At 31.3% G+C, this 14,144-nt stretch overlaps 1 non-coding gene across 1 annotated transcript; it reads right to left on the bottom strand.

Moving 5' to 3' along the window:
• Positions 1-740: 740 nt before the first annotated feature.
• On the bottom strand, positions 741-812 carry Trnam-cau (transfer RNA methionine (anticodon CAU)). The gene has a single exon. It is a non-coding gene; the product is annotated as a tRNA-Met (tRNA).
• Between the last annotated feature and the right edge of the window lie 13,332 nt (positions 813-14,144).

Below are 14,144 nucleotides of genomic sequence, written 5' to 3'. Positions count from 1 at the left end.
GACCACTGCATCCCTTGTAAATCAGTGTCACAGGTTCAAACAGTTAAAAGCCGGTGTGTTTTGATTAAATCAGTTTCATTAAACGTAAATATTAGGGTAGCAAATCAAATCGAATAAACGGCAGGTAAATTAATTTTTCACGAGTTACATTGTCGGTAAATTAAAATGTGACTATCATCAATTCAAACCGGGGGACAAAGCAAAAAAAAAACTGAAATGTTTTCGAAATAATTAATTCCCGCAATTCAATGTACCAACGAACTATGGCAGCGAACAAGCATTTATAATAAATCACTGTGAGAGTCATACATCAAGTAAATTCGACAGCAGGCTGATTTCTGGCCCTCAGACAGGTTTTTGCATTGGTTTTTGTTCAACACAACACAAACAAATTGATTTTTCGTGATCCGACAGAATTAGAATAAACAATGGTGTTTAAATTAATTGGGTATTAGGAATTGTAAACGGTTCATTTGCTATAATCTATTCCATTTTGTAATTTCATTTATTAAATAAATACATTTAATATTTAACAAAATCAATTTAAAACATAAATATTTATAAAAGGATTATCAACCGCTTTACATTTAAAATTGCTTTTATAAGAGGATTATAAACTTTAATGTTTTTTCTTTTTATACCATGTTTTTAAAATGTAATATTAATAAAAATATACACACATAGACAAAATTGATTTTGTTTTTTAGAAAAATAATGTTTGAACTTAAAAAAAATATTCCTAGCAGAGCGTGGTTTCGATCCACGGACCTCTGGGTTATGGGCCCAGCACGCTTCCACTGCGCCACTCTGCTCTTACATAAATTTACCTTCATATAGGTATAAAATTACTATTCCAGAACAAAAATTATAAATTATTTATTTTTGTTCATGAAAAGTCATGTGTTGCATTTTGTTGATACTGTATCTGTAATTTATTTGGTTCAAGCAATAATAGTAACACCAACAATGTCGCTAATAGCATTGAGCAATTAATGTTGACAATTAAGCGGTCCCAAACGCGATGCTTTTAGAGGCAACAAACGTCAAGTGCGATTCCATGCCGAACCTGAATAGTAAATACTGCTAACGTTCCCTGCGCATTTGCGTTAAATATCTAAATTTATTGTCGTCGACGTCATTCAATCATAAATTTCATAAATCATTCACGTACTAAAAATATAAAATTTAAAGAAATATAAATATAATTAATGGTTTATTGCCTTAGTTAGTGCAATTTTTATCTTTATTTGCCGAAAAACATAAAAACCATCGCTCCCATTTTTCTTGGTCGTGTTCGAGGATCATAAAGCTCCTGGCGAATGTTAACGTAGGTTTTCATTAAGCCATCGGTTTGTCGGGTGACCATAAAGATTTATGGTTTCCGGGTCCCACCGGGGATTTAGGGACATCATACCGGACCCTTCATCGGTCTTTGTTTCATATGTTGCTGGATGCCATTTGTATTGCCTCACGCCCCGAATCGAGATTTGTCCACGACTACGTAAGACATATATCGATGTCAAGGACCCACGCACCTAGACCAGCAAAAATGTAATGGTCCCAGAAGATACTGGGGAATCTTAACAATCTTAAGCGTTTTTTCCATAGGGAAGGGGACCCTGTTCTACACGTGTTCCCTTCCCCAGTCTTGCGGTCACTGAGGTATTCCTAACGATGCATCATTCGGGGGGGAAGAATCATAAACATATCATTTAAGGTCGGTTGTATAATGTTGGAATCGTTTGTCACGTAATAAAATCTAAAGTGCATATTGATATCACAAAGCACACGAGTATTTTTCATTTGAAAATTGGAATTTTATGATACGTATGAATTTTAGAAGAATATACTATTTATAATACTGTCGATCTTTGACAACTCAGTGATTTACCACAAAAAATTCAAATTATCAAGTTTAAATAAAATAAATAGAAAGTTATAAATGTATATTTATCATGTAAGTATGCTTTAAGCTAAATATTACAAAAGATACATATCAAAAATAATATTTTGAAACCTTTAAATATGTAATACATAATACAATCAATATTATTATTATTATATATTATATTATTTAAAGTTTTTATTTCAATGCAAGAAAGTCAGTTATTTGTGTTTGACGAAAGGATTTATATTTTCATTTTATAAAAAAGCTACGATTAAACAATTACAGAATAGCTTTGTCAACATTTTCATATATACGTTTTCTCAAACGAATCCTCCTAGCGACAAAAGTATTTCCATTGTAGGGGTTGTCGTTAAGACATTTAATTGGAAAACCCCTTAGTAAATTATAATTCCATTTAGAAGTTGGGATATTGTAATAATATAAACACCATAAACTAAATTGTAGGTTTCTGGTATTATTCTAATCAATCGATAGTTGATCTTAGAATTGTTGCCGACAGGGAATGCCGTTCGGGCATAAAAGAGGTATCATCGGAAAGTAAAAAGTTTATCTGAGGCAAAAATTTGACTATACCAAACATTTAGTTCGAGTTATCAAGATATTTTCGAAATTTAAGTTCGAGTTATCAAGTAAAAATTATTCATAATTTTTATAAGAGACGCCATTACCAGCCAATTTGCTTCGAGTTATAAAAATTCGACTGTACTTACAATAAATTCATTCAAAAAGGATATGCAATATTTCATAAAATGTGGGAGTGCACTGCAAAGTGTGTTAATTAAAATGTTAATTAAATAATTTATTCGGAAATTTAATGTAACCTGCATCCAGAAAGGAATTAAATTAATTAAATTATACAATAGGTAAGTGGTTTGTTAGATAAATATTACTGTCGGTTCTAGTTCTGTATTAAACAGAAAACGTAAGCATTAATGTTATCATAATAATATTATGTTATGAAACGACATAACTTAAATTAAACTATTCACTATATATTTGTATTCGACAGTAATATTACATCAATATTACCTTTGTAACTTTTATTAGTTAACAATGGAAAAGTTTCATCAAATTTCAGCAATGAATAATTAATTTAGTTTTTAAGGCATTATAAAAAGTAGATTTTTCTACAAGAATACCAGACTAAAATTATAAAACTAGGTCAACGTGTTCAATAATATATGATTATATGAACTATCAAAAACTTTTGAAAAATGAGCATAAATATTTTCTGCCTGATTTCATCTATATTAAGGTGGCCCATTTACCATATACATTTGCTTTAAAGTTTTGTAATTTGTAACTTATAAAAAGCTGCAAAAAATACATATAAATCAATTTTGACAAGCAAAAAAATTCTAGTAGACCTATTTTTTCGATATAACTTTAAACTCACATCAATATAAGTTTTAATAAAATTTTACTACCAAAATTAACTCATAACATATTTCTACAAATTGAGATGCATTATATTCAAAACCTCGATAAACTCCTTTACAATTTTACCCCATTTATCCTGATATAAAAACCTAACTGCATTAATGGTGGGGCATTGACAGGAGACGATCGATCAACGTTTCCGGTGAAAGATGATTCGATTTTGTTAATAAAAGAATGTCGAAGCGCGAGGCAACACATCAAACACGCGGTAATGCAGTAAGCACCCCATATCGGGTTATCTAGTAACGGGGAAAGGTGGGGTTGATGTATGTGTGTGAGATGAGCCAGAAAACTTCTTACCGTCTGACAGCAGTTTCACTTCTCCAACTGTCATATTCGAAATTCAATGTATTTATTACTTTTTTCATTGTAGAGCACTGAAAACATACAACTGACATTAATGCCACGTCTAAAATCGTGTTAAAAATGTTTTAAATCCGAGTCAAATGGATTGATGAAATAAAAACAACCCATTCGAAAACTCAATATCGGCTTGATGGTAACGGTTGTAACATGAAAGTGTAAAATGCATCGCATCAGTGCGAATCGTTCGATGCCTTTATGCCATCGGACACTGATACATGTCAGCTCGTTATTCCGGTGTCTCAATCGGCAGTTCCTCGCCAACGTTTCCAATCGCCCAGATTACTGTCGACACCTTTAACGAATTGCTATCGCGTAGTGCTTGTTAACGTATCACACTATTTTCTCTATAATACTTGCGCTGTTCCGTTTTCAGTTCAAGTGCATTTCTTGAAGATGATAGGATGATACGTCTTTTCCATGATGTCACATTACTATATTTATTTCCCCAGGTATTATACGAATGCTATAAAAATCTACATATAAATGAAGATGACGAAGCACTTCTGAACATTCATTTTTCATAGGTTTTAACAATAGGATTTCAATAAATTATTTTTTATCAGAGTCACAATGTCGTTCTCAAATCTTTTGCAGCATTTTATTAGCTAATGAACGACGTCGTAAAGGCAATTGCATTGTATTTTTGAAAGCATAAAATATCCAGTGAATGTAGGAAATCTATGAAAATTTTAACAATGAGGGTGTGAAAAATAATGTCGACGCTATCTGAAATTTTATGAAATTACATGATGAATTTGTTATAGAAAGAGCTATCGGGAAGTTTCGCGGGCAAAATGTTTCCCAACGGTATCATTAATCTTTACATTCAACTGCACCGTTATCTTTTTTAAAGTTTTATAACCGTTTCTACGTCTCAAGCTAACAGATTATATGCATCTCATGGTAAATCTCAGACCATCTCTATTAATTCTATTTTATATTGCGACAGAAACCAAATTAATTTAACTTGCAGTAAATGTGAAAATTGGTTGAAATGAAACACAATAGGTTAATAATTCTAATACGGTTATGCATAAATTTTATGGTGGAAGTGGGAATCAGATTATTTTGTGGCTATACCGCAACATCTTTTTTAAAGCTTACAGATTTACAGCCTTTCAATTATACAACGATTGTTTATTACCCATTGATTTTTTGCTGTGTGGGAATCCATTCAAAGGCCCGATTGTTAGTCTTTAATAAAAAGCCGAGTACGTAATTCAGTATTTAACAAACCATTGTCCTATGTTTAATATATAGGAAAATGCAAAAAATAGTTTACAAATTTTGTGTAGCTTTTTAATATGTTTAGTATTGAATGAAAAATCATAAAATTAAATTGGAAATAAAAATTGCAATACATGTAATTAATATTGCAGTTATTTCAGTCTTATTTAGGAAGTAGGATATAAAACGGTTGTAAAATGTTCAGGGTCTATAGATATTTTATAACTCGTCTAAAGTTTAGCAGATGAGTAGTAACATAAAACTTTGACTAGTGACTAGTTTCCTAAATAAAAATCATATCAGTATAAAATTAACAGTATGTAAGTGCCAAACCAAAATTATTTATTCATTCAACTTTTACATTAATTTTAATAACGACAACAAATTAATGAATTCACAATCTAACTAACTTATTATTTTATCAAGTATCAGGAAAAGATCGAGTCCAAAGCAGATATTTGTGCTGACGATTTATTTTGTGATACATATCTTATCAATTTCTTAATTAATAATGATATTATAATATCATTTAGTTTTTCTGGTGTTCTAAAACAAAAAATTCCAACAAATTGAATCTGTTTGTTCAGTTTTTATTTTGTTGGAAGTTATTCGTACAAGTACTTAAGAGTAAAGTATGTTTCCTCTATTCATAATGAAGAGACAATTTGTATAATTTCCGCATAGCTTGCATTTAATATACATGTTTAACAAGAAAATCACATCCATAAATTCAGGGCCAAGTTAGTCGAGTTTATCCCCGCCGTGTGGCAAATTGGCCATCTCCTTCGCAGCCACCTATACACTTGAGCTCTTAATTATGGCGCTTACGTAACTTTAGGCACCGCCAGGATCTCCATCGAAAGCCCCCATAAAGTTCAACTCTCATCTACCTGTCATCCTTCCATTCCCTTATGTTATTACCATTCCCCAGTGAAAGTTATATTGTTGGCTCAACTTTGTTTTTACGTTAAGTGTGAAATCTTAACTGGGGATAATAAAGACCCAGTTAAGTTGTAAACGTGCCACTACTTACTTAGCTAGGATAACATTCAATAGTAGCTTTTATGTGCACATCAAATTTTTCAGTGTCATTGCATAAAGCACAAACTTCGGCTCTTGTAATTCAAATCGAGTAGAACCTGGCTTATTACCAGGAAACTTCACAGTAAACATCACCACCATGGAAGTTTCGGCGTTGGCAAACTAAGATTGTAACTAATAGTTGGAAATAATTTGAAATGTGGGCTGTCCTAAATTTGGATGCCGCAATAATGCCGCTGCACTGCCGTCGTGTGTATACGATTGTTGCAAGATATTATAATGGCTTAATGCACAGTAGTCGACTCTGGGAATCCTAAATGATCTTCACCACAATGAAAATTATACATTATGCAATAATTTTAAAGTCAAAATGATAATTATAAGGCTTGTACATTTAGTCATATTTTTAAAAAGTATATTAAATCTTTTGAATATATATTAAATAAATTCTTCTATGTTCAATATTTAATCTCACAAATACGAAATGAAAACTATTAAGACCTAAATTAATTTTACAGTAAATTCTTCGGTGTTCTTATAGATTAGGTAGAAACAATGACGTTAAATAGTTTTCTCAAATTTTCGAAATATTTTGAAACACTGTGCGTTTGCCGTTGCCTCATGAGTGTCCTGCAGAATAACGAAATAATATCACTAGCATTCCTGTTAAATTAAACTGAGGAACCGACTTGCCAACATGTCTTAGACGTTATTTCCTCCTTAAAATCCTAGTTGTCATAGTGAAACCACAAAGTTTCAGTTTACAAAATCAAGAACATTAGTCTTTTCTTTATTCTGAACAATTTCACAACTTTGTATATATAAAATACTGGATTACACAAAAATAAAACGATTTTTAAAGTAAGGATTTCAATTAATCGTTCCAAACTGTTAAGATTGCCACGGGAAAATTTGTAGATTGTGACTAATATAATCTCTGGGAGTGTAATCCAGGGAAGCGTTGGCTGAAACCCGATAAATATTTAAGTCAAGTGGCAGAACACGGAACGAATGAACGTAAGATTCAGGTAATCGCCGCTCGAAACTGAAAAGACGTGGCCAACTGGGTCATATTTTCCGGCCAAATGCAATTTACAATGAATGCTGCATGCAATCGAGAAATTGCACATACGGGTACAAAAAAAACCTTAAATCTAAGTAAGGTTTTGTTCTTGTTAATGTGTATTAATTTGAAACCATTGTGTCAAAAAAAAACTCTCCAGACCCGATTTCTATAGAGCAACTGAATTTTATTTTATTAAAATATAAAAATGATCAAAGAATGTACTTTATCACATTTATTAATATGCACCTTTAAAGAGGTGCCAAGGAGATGTAACTTATGTCATTACTACATCTGCACATTTAAAAATAATTCGTGAATATATTTTAAAAAATTGTACGACTTTTACAACTTGTACATTCTCTTGTGAGTCACAGTCTATTCGATTATAATTTTTACTTTTATATAATCATTACAAAAGCTATTATTAAACATTAGTAAGTGTAATATTTTACAAAGCTTATTCAAACAACATCAAATAATGTTTACATTTATTAGTCATACATAGATTTAAATAGCGGTAGGTAGTTCAAAATACGATAAATTATGGATTCCTGACAATAAATTATACCACATGCGCAAAATGGGCATTAGAATAAATTTATATTTGCCTTAAATTGGCTGGTTTGGATTATGGTCATTCCTATTGTTAAGTTGGAAACTATATGAGTAATTTTGTGGGGATTGTGGAATTTTAGTACAGCTTTAGAATTATATTTAATTATATAGAAAATTTAATAATTGTGTAATATAGAAATATGTTTTCATCAAATTGAAACACAAATATGCAACAATAACAGGGTATTTTAATTGATTTGAACTTTAGAACTTAATTGGCTCAAATTAAATGCTATATTAAAAACAGTGTCGTAAATTTAAACAAACACTGAACTAAAACATGCATGTTTTAACAACACATGTGTTGCAGATAATCAAATCGCAATAAAACTGAAACGTGTGAAAGAAACAACGTAAAAATTTAATGTCTCGATAAACAAAAGTTAAAAATGATAACTCGTCACTATACTTCAACAAAGAAAGGGTTGGTGGGCGTAGCAATGAAAATATGATAAAACAAAAACGGGAATATGCAAATTGCAATAATTCTTAATGTATTCATCGCGTCTGCTTCGTTATTGCTTCATTAAATTCAAATCTTGAATAGAAAAAATCCGCTTTTAATTATATTCTCATTGTGCTCAATTTAATTGAGGCCCGGAGGATGGGAGCGGTAATGTATTCCGTAATTCTTTCATTGTGTATTCCCGAGTTTAATGAAATTAAGCAGCGACAGACTCGATTCCGTCCGAATAACTATCGCATAAGTGCCTCCTAAGTCTTCACATTTTTATATAATACTCGGGGTGTTTTTATTGTAAATTGGGGTCAACTTGAGGTTAATTCTTTAACCCCACGTTGGCCTAAACAGATTGCGAATTGCAATTTTACGATTTAAATAATCGGGAGCGAATATCACCGCTTAAATTATATATTTACAAGAAAGGAATTGAGCGTGGGTGTTATTATGATGAACGGTTTTGCAAAGACGGTTGAATCAGGTGGCGTTTATTTTAAAGTATCTCATATTTATGGGATGACCTTATTATAAACTATTATATTTAAAGATTACATTGTCCTCCTTCAAGCGACGTTGCCCGACTTGAATTTATAGCGATCGTAAAATGTATGAGTTAGTTATTAAGTGCTTTGGAAGATAGGTTATTCATGAGATGAATTAGTTCAGCATTTAATAATATTTTATTACGTTCATAAAATGTGATTTTAATTAAATATCAGTTTTTAAATCAGGATTCTTGTCTCACGTTAGACCAGGGGATCTCAACCCTGGTTAGGGATGATAGCCGTGATTCACGACACTTTGTAGCTCTTTATATCGCACTTTGTTATGATCAATGGGGTGATAGGTTATCTAAACGCTCTATGATTTATTTCCCCAACTTTTTCACCCTTTGTACGGCTAATTGATTTTAATACATCCAAGAGTGCTTTTGTATTTCGAGAACAAACTTAAGTTACGCATTATTGAATTATTTAGTATAAATTGGTATTAATGAAGAATCCTCGGAAAAGGATTTATAAAGCAGGAAAAGTTCGTAAAGGTACATTAGAGGTTTCAGGTGTGTTTCTACACTTTTACGAAAATTCTGTACCTAGTAGTTTGTGTCAAAATTTATATAAAGTCTCGGCAAATCAATATTGATTCAATTCGGGCTTTTGAGTTATTTGCATATGCGATTAACTTTAATCAAATCTCAGCAGTTCTTTAAACTTGGCAAACCAACAAGCTGGTCCAACAAAGTTTATAGTTGCAGGAAAGCTAAGCAAACAAGAGCCGTAATAAAATTTCCTCCGTTAAATTAAATTTAAAATATTCGCTGACGCGGTGAATGTTTTTTGGAATAATTTAAATAAGATTTTAATTAGATTTAAAATTATTCTTTGAAGATCTTATGAGTGCTTGTAAGATGAAAGCGCAAGTAATTTTCCGAATACTAATTAACAATATTTAAATAAGTGAGTGAACTTCATTTAATTTTAATTTTAGCTTTACCTTGTACCTTTACTTGACAATAACCATAAGTGTAAAACTAAATTTTAACTTTAACCCTTAATATTAACATTAAATATGACTTTAAAATCTTTTCACTTTCATATAATTTCACTATTATATTCTTTCAGCTTTTTAATCATTTTTTTTTTAATAAGGAAAAACAAAATAGATTGTCCAGTTGGCAATGTTTTAATTTTCAATTTTTCATATATAATCTGAAAGCATATGAATGACTCCCACGGAACTTAAATTCAGCGTAAAAAACATGTTGAAAAAAGTCGGGGGACAGCGTCAAGTTTAATCAAGAGCCGTGCGCGATAGTTTAGAGTCCGTGCCATAAAAAAGGCTGTAATAAATTATGTAATCTTGTGTGTTGCAAAGTCAGGACACATTTTACATTCGCTTCCTTGGCGTAAATAAATAATGTGACCGCATTTTTTCGGCTGGCAATTTATGCAAATGCCCAAGGCGCAGGTACACTATGTCCCGCCACGTCCACCTTTTCATAATATTTCACATTCAACAAATTTTAATGGGAGCTTTTTATCCAGGAAATAAGCGACTTGCTCCCACACAAATTGTCCCCCGACCGTTCAGCCGTCTCATAAACTATTCATCATCGTTTCGAAACTCTTAAAGTCTGAAGCTAATTTTCGCTTAGTGTCTAGTAATGCAAACGTATCAATTTTTGTCACTGATTGCCTCAACTATTACGCCAAAATAATAATCAATATGCAGGACAATTTAGTCAGTTTTTAAGAAACTCTTGTTCAAAAGTTGGGGATATTAAAAACACTATACAAAAATTGCATTGCCAATTATTTTTTTTTATAGTGTTTTGTCAGAATTTTTTATTTATGTTCTTTGAAGAAACTTACAATTTATTATATATAAGTTTAAAATAAATAAGTTTAAATAAGTTTTCGAAGAATTCATTCAAATTTGACTGTCTTTTTGTATGGATTTTCCTTTTAATTTTGTTTTCAATTCGTTTGAATTGAAGCGAACCATTCTTTAACTATCTTAAGCTCATGTTATCTTCAGCAAATGTAGGCATATAACTCTATAGAATGTCACGATAAACGAAACTATCTATTATCCCGTCTATCTTAACCCTGTTCACAGTAGATGTAGTAGTGTACATGACATTATATATTTCAGTTTTCCTACCCATGAAATACCATCAGATTTGAATAATTAGAACCGACTTTCATCGAAATAATCACGCTGCTTTATTTTTTGCAGAAATGAAGGACTTCTTTGCTGATTTTCTACGATAGAGGCCATTTTTGGGTACTTCTTCCATTGTATTCCTTCTCCCACAATTGGAAATCGTCCTCGGAATGATCGATTTGCTTAAACTGAAGTCGAGTACAATTTTATTCTGTTTTCCCCCATTCTGAAAATTCTACAATTCGTTGTTTAATTTAAGGAACGATGTTGAACACAGAACTAAATTATAAAATCAACTGTATTGAATATACAGTTTGGTTGCATTACTTATGAACCCTACTCGAATAAAAAATTTATAGAAAAAATATGTCAATAAAGATATCGATATATAAAGGGAAATTAAAACTTGAAGTTGAAAAAGTATAAGTATCGGCAATCGTACCTTGACATATGTATTTTGATCTGTGAAAAGTACAGATACAGAGGTACAGAACATGAAAGATTTTCCATTCCAATCGTAACTCAATACGAACGAGTTCCTGTAGCGTTTTGTAACTGAACAGCTAATTTGCAAGAACGATACTGTAGAATCCCTACTGCATTTCAGTCGCAAATATCTCTCTTCATTTGCAGTAGTCTTTCGTAGTCTACCAGTGCTTGGTATTTTCTAAGTATATTAAAATCAATTTGATAAAATGGAGAACACAAACGAGAAATAACATTTTGTCTGCATGTGATTTCGGTCTGTTTGTCTCAAATTCCAACATTCCAAATACCTCTCTCATCTGGAGTTAATTTGAGTCTGGACATAATTATCCAAATAAATTTCGACAAATACCCATGCAAGCACTGTAATAAATTACACTGTTTTTAATAGAAAAATATCAACACATAATTTGTTGAATAATTTTAATGAAATTTTCAGAATAAGTACAACTTAGTAAGATATACAAACCATTAAAATGTTAACAAAAAAAACTACAACGTTTTTTTGCAATACACCTGTTTTTTTCTATAAATGCCCATGTGTATGTGTGTCATGTTTTACCGAATATATAGAATTTTTGATAGTTGTTCTATTGGGTGTTAAACACGTTAAAAATGTCCAGAATTCAGTCAAGTACTTTGAGCGAGGCAACCCAGATCTGGACTTCCCAGAAGCACACTGATGAAGAAACCCCAAGTCCAAACGAAAAATAATTATATAATTATATAACTTTCTCTCATTACAAATTAATAATTGCTGTGAATATCAACCATCATATTTTCATGTTGCATACTCTTCGTCGTTTCCTTTTACAATAAAACAGGTATACAAAATTGTAAAACGATCACACCGAAACTGATGCGAGTGAAACATAAATGCACTCTCACATAATTTAATCATAATAAAATTGGCAATGCAACTTGTGTTTACCAAACAAGCGGGTGCATGCCAATACTGATAAAGGACGTAAGGGGAACATGAAAAACTCATTCAATCGACAAAAGTGCCAGTCAAAAATTCGCATTTTTATATATCTTGTTTGTCATTGCACTTTTATTATACCACGAAATTCAGAAAGATGGGGGAGCCACGCCAATATTTTTATATTTAACTATCACAGCTGAAAATAACATGTCTAATTAGAAAAACAATTTGTGCATCCAAAAAAACTCACAACTCATAAAGTTGTTTTGCGTGCATTCATACACTGTATTGTGACAAAAAGTCTGAAATCTTTTATGAAAAGTCGTAAAAAGCAAATGAAAATTAATCGAACTTTAACGTAATATGGGGAATAGTCATGTTTAAAGTTGTTTATGTGACAACACTGTACGTATTCTGTACTTAAATTATGTTTTGCATTTATATTTCGAGCACGAAAATACAATAATAAGGAAATGTTTTGGTAAACACGTCATTTTCCTCTTATTGTGGTCGTCTTTAATATAACAGAACCGGAGCAGCTCATTCTCATTTGTCATCGAAGGATTTTTGTGTTTTCTTGAACAATTTTATTTTTTGCAATGACCAAACTTTTTGTTTTTTTTTTTAATAAAATTAACTGAACTCTTTTGTTCAAAGGTTTCTTTGACAGGTGTATTAACCTACCAATCAAGTGAAATACGCCAATTTTATTTTCCTGTTCATTGGCTTGTGTAAAAAGTCTAATTGAATTCAAAGTATAGAGGAAAAAATATTAAAACATTATATTTTCTTAATACTAGCCTGTCCTAACAAAATGGTAAACATAAAAGAAAAATCGAGGACAGGAACCCGATCGACATAAGAACACAACAATTACGACATAAATCACCCATCGTGACTTATTTTCCTGAGTCCCGCATTCAAACAAAACTCCCTACTTTATGATAATGAATTATTTTATGACTTTGTACTGTGTACAAATTTTTTATTGCGATTATTCGTCAACGCGATCCTCGAATAAAGTCCTCCGAAATGGATGGGCTGAAGTTGATAGATCATGCAATATTGCACAAGATCATGAAGATGTCATAAAAGATTTTATTTATGAAGTCCTTTTAGCTAGATACTTATAATAAATTTGAATACGTTGTGTGGGTAACAATAAATTTTAATGAAATGTGTACCAGCAAATTTTATCAAATTTTATAATCTAAGTTTACTGTTCGTAGTATAATTTAAGACATTATAACATAAAGTTGCAAATAGTTTTTCTTTATAAAATTGTTTTTTGTAATTATTAATAACCAGACTAGAGTTTATTTTTATCTGAAAGACAATTTGTTAAATTAAATTAAATATAATATTTGCTTTAAAACAATTGTTGTTGTGTCAAGCAAACTTTTACAAAAATATTGGTAATTTATACATGAGTTTTATCTGTTTGTGAATGTCAATTCCTCAATTGGAATATTTCGTTTGAAAATCCAATGTAAAATCGTGGCCAAAACTAAGACTCATATTTCAACGTTGAAAGAGATTAAGTTGAAAAACTAAATCGGCTAAAAATTTCATATGTAGTTCCCCTCGTTTCGTGTACAGTACGGAAATATTTCAGCCCGTTCTGCGTATAAACGGCCAAATACTGATTCACTCTATCACCAGACGTCTCACTAAATCTATGTTATTTATCTGGCTCAGGGAATCTTTTCTTTAGTTTTTCAGTTCCCCTTCCAACCATTGGAGAGACTACTTGTCTGCAGGAATACTCGTACGAAATTCCTGCACTTAATATCATGTTATTTCCGCCAGTTCAGCGGAAAGCGATATCAATTTTATGCAGGCTTTACAGAGTTCTCCATAGAAAATCTATTGTTTTCATTTATCATTGTGAACACGTAAACACTGATTTATTGGGTTTTATATATATTTTTAATTCCGACTT

The sequence above is a fragment of the Aethina tumida genome, chromosome 3 (assembly GCF_024364675.1).
Source record: "Aethina tumida isolate Nest 87 chromosome 3, icAetTumi1.1, whole genome shotgun sequence".
Lineage (NCBI taxonomy): Eukaryota > Metazoa > Arthropoda > Insecta > Coleoptera > Nitidulidae > Aethina > Aethina tumida.
The sequence above is the reverse complement of the archived record's forward strand: the minus strand, read 5'-3'. Positions and strand labels throughout refer to the sequence as shown.